Raw genomic sequence first — 4,093 nt, forward strand, 5'->3', positions numbered from 1 at the left:
TGGGATCTGTTGATTGGTCTGAATTAGCAGAAGCTGCTCTTTCAGCATCATGACACCAACACAGAGGTGGCAGGCCGCCGGCGGTTCACGATTGCAGAAAAGCCTCTAGCTGACTTGAGAAGAAAGCAACATGTTGCTAAATGTTCCCTCAGACGCTGTTTGATGAAATAATTTGACAAAGTCATTTCCATTTTCCATTCTTCTTCATCTCACTGAAGACGCAGTAAAGCATGACAGCAGACTCGGCGTGCATCTGAAGGCTGATGACATGTGGAATCAAACTTTCCATGCTCTCCTTAAAGATTCATCGTTTACCTTTGGAAAGATGCTGACACGTTCCTGACTTCCGGCACATGTCTGAAACAACTAAAAATGGAAACCAAATGGGAAAGATTCATCCAGACTCCTCTAACTGCCTGGAGACCAGGGGCCTCATTTATAAACGTTGCGTACGCACAAAAGAAGGCGTACGCCTCTCTCTACGCAATAGTTGAGATTTATAAAAAGCAAACTTGACGGGAAAATGTGCGGTCCTCCACGCAAGCTCTGACCCAGGCGTACGCACAAAAACGGGTGAAATGAGAAATGGCGACACCGTTGGCAGATGGAAGAAACACGTGAAAGTGACAGTGTGTGCCAAATCGTGCTGGCATGTGCTGTGCTACACAATGTGGCACAGCTTAAAAACGTGCCTCTACCCCCTGGCGCTGATTGCTGTGTTGGCCCCGACCCTGAACCCCATCCCCACGCATTTGAGCCAAATGCTGCTGCTGTGCGCCAGCGTTTGGAAGTGATGCGTCGCTTATAAAGAAAAAGAGGTGTGGAAAATATTATTTATTTAAGAATTCCCTCATCGTGCAGTTTATTTCAGTCAGGGCGATCTTGATTTCGCCCAACTCCTTGGCCACCTCTCTGATTGAACTACTGACTTCCCTCTGCATTTCAAGGACTGCATCGGTGAGGACACGCCCACTGCTGGAGGGTTGAGAGCCGCGTGCCGTGGAGACGCTGGGGCCAGACGGCTGCTCAGCTGCAGCATCGTAACCACTGGCCCCGCTGGAACACCCAGCAACTAAAATAAAATTGTTCTATATTAATAATCTGTAATTGTGTAGCCTGCATACATGTGACTTGACTGCGTTCATTTGAATTATTTCTCTTACCTGTGTCACCCTGACCCTGGCGCGTCGGCGTCCCCTCCGTCTCAGTCAGGTGACTGAGGCGGAGGAGGACGCCGATAAGGGGGACTTAATAGGGATTCCCCAATAATAGCGGCCAGTTTCTCATCAAGAGGGGCAAGCCCCCCCCCCCCCCCCCCCCCCGTGGCGGACACACTCTGCCAATGCAGCGCTAGACGTTTTTTTGCCTCGACTTTGATGTCCGATCATTTCTTTCATTTCTTTTTTATTTCGGCCACGTCCGAGGTTGTGAGGCTACAGCATTTTCGGCGTCTGCCACCATTTGCCGCTCACGTGCCTTTTTGGCATTAGTAATGCCCACACTGTGCCCTCCAAACAACACTTTTCTCCTCTTTTCCACCTCGCCAACGATAACTTCTACTTCACATTGAGTGAAGTTACGTTTTTTTGATTTCCCCTCTGTGTTTGCCATGATTTAGCAAGCCATGAATATTAATATGTGGGCGTTTCACGGACTATTTATGGGCAACTATGGGCGTGTCATGTAGCCGCAAAAGCTGCGCTGCATTTAGAATCGGTTGTGATTTATAAAGGGAAAGATGCGTAGGATGTGCGTGCGCACGGTTTTATAACTCCGAATATTTCTGTGCGTACGCACGTCCTATGTTTCATCCGTGCGCCACTTATGACGCAAATCCTACGCAAAGTTTTATAAATGAGGCCCCTGGGGCCTCATTTATAAACGTTGCGTACGCACAAAAGAAGGCGTACGCCACTCTCTACGCAATAGTTGAGATTTATAAAAAGCAAACTTGACGGGAAAATGTGCGGTCCTTCACGCAAGCTCTGACCCAGGCGTACGCACAAAAACGGGTGAAATGAGAAACGGCGACACCGTCGGCAGATGGAAGAAACACGTGAAAGTGAAAATGACAATACTGCCTCTCAGAAATAACATGACGACTTCACAAAGCAAGTCTTACAATTAACAGCTACACCAACACCCGTTTGATCAATCAGCAGTGAAACAAACAAAAAAAATCAAACGAAAATTACAACAGAAATTCAAATGAACACATATTTCCAAAAAGAAAAGTGAAATATGTTCTGCAATATTGGCATGTTGTGCAATTCATCCTCATAAATAATATAGTTAACAGAACGAAATAATGTACAAAACTGATATTCTCCTCAATGTGTCCGTCTGGCGGAGCAGACATAGGTGCAATTAGACAGACAGACAGACAGACAGACAAACGTATTAATTAATTGTCCACTGGGGAAAGTTGTTTTCATAGTAAAACATTTCTTCATAAGCTACAGAATTATGGTATTCATGCATATGCCTTTAGTTTGCTTATTCTTGATGAAACAATGTATGGCGTATGTCTCGACCATTCAGAAAGCAACAAGAAATTACATTTGCGCTGATCAATTTCCCATTTCCACGTCGATTATTCCCGACATCTGTAGCTTGTCAGATGTAATTAAATGGAGGGAAATAAAATGCCCCATCACAATGCGTAATGACGCACAATGGCTGACCTTGCGCTCTTAGAAGATGTGGCAAATGGAAGAATTCGGAGTGAACGCATCTTTAGACAGCAAGGAGACTTGTTGGCAAACGAGGACGAGTGGCTTATGAGCCGGTTCCGACTTCCTCTGCGGGCTTTTGGGGGTGTGTCACCCGGTGCATCTGGCGCGTCGGTGTCCCCCTGCGCCTCAGTCACCACTCCCCTTAAAAGGGATTCCCCAATTATTGCCGCCAGTCTCTCATCAGGAGGGGTCAGCTCCGGTGTCCCCCCCCCCCCCACACCCGTGGCAGACACGGGTGTGTGCGTGGGGGGGGGGGGGGGTGTCAGCGCTAGACGTTTTTTTGCCTTGACTTTGATGTCCGACCTTTTCTTTTTTATTTCGGCCACGGTCTGAGGTTGTGAGGCTGCAGCATTTTCGTCGTCTGCCGCCGTCTGCCACTCACGTGCCTTTTTGGCATTAGTAATGCCCACACTGTGCCCTCCAAACAACATTATTCTCCTCTTTTCCACCTCGCCAACGATAACTTCTACTTCACATTGAGTGAAGTTACGTTTTTTTGATTTTTCTCTCCGTGTTTGCCATGGTTTCGCAATCAATGAATATTCATTTGTGGGCGTTTCACGGACTATTTATGGGAAACTATGGGCGTGTCATGAGGCTGCAAAAGCTGCGCAGCATTTAGAATTGGTTGTGATTTATTAAGGGAAAGATGCGTAGGATGTGCGTGCGCACGGTTTTATAACTCCGAATATTTCTGTGCGTACGCACATCCTATGTTTCATCCGTACGCCACTTCTGACGCAAATCCTACGCAAAGTTTTATAAATGAGGCCCCCAGGGGCCTCATTTATAAACGTTGCGTATGCACAAAAGAAGGGGTACGCCACTCTCTACGCAATAGTTGAGATTTATAAAAAGCAAACTTGACGGGAAAATGTGCGGTCCTTCACGCAAGCTCTGACCCAGGCGTACGCACAAATGATTTTTATGCCAAAACAGCAGCATTCAACATGTACGTTTAGATACATTCAACATTCAACATTTTTGGTCCATTAGGTCCATTTGGCAGAATTAAGCTGTTTATTTTATACACAATTATTATGTAAATCACACGCAGTTGTGCGTGGTTTTTGCGAGACGCATACGCAAATTTGTGGCTTTCTACGATTTTTAAACCACTTTCAACGTTATAACCTTCAAGTTACTTAATTGATGCAGAAATCCCTGATGTATTTCACACTAACAGCGCAGTGATCACGCACAGTTCATGTCCTACATGTTGATGGGTTCTTTGGTTTGGTGTATCCTTACTTCTTCCATAGTTTTAACGTGGTTCATTCATGATACATCTGTGAAAATTTCACATAAAGACCACAACTTTTCTCACTTTTTCCACAAATGTTCATGTTCGACCAATT

This window comes from Oryzias latipes, chromosome 4, assembly GCF_053564925.1.
Source record: "Oryzias latipes strain Hd-rR chromosome 4, Olatipes_Hd-rR_3.1".
In the NCBI taxonomy this organism is placed as follows: Eukaryota; Metazoa; Chordata; class Actinopteri; order Beloniformes; family Adrianichthyidae; genus Oryzias; species Oryzias latipes.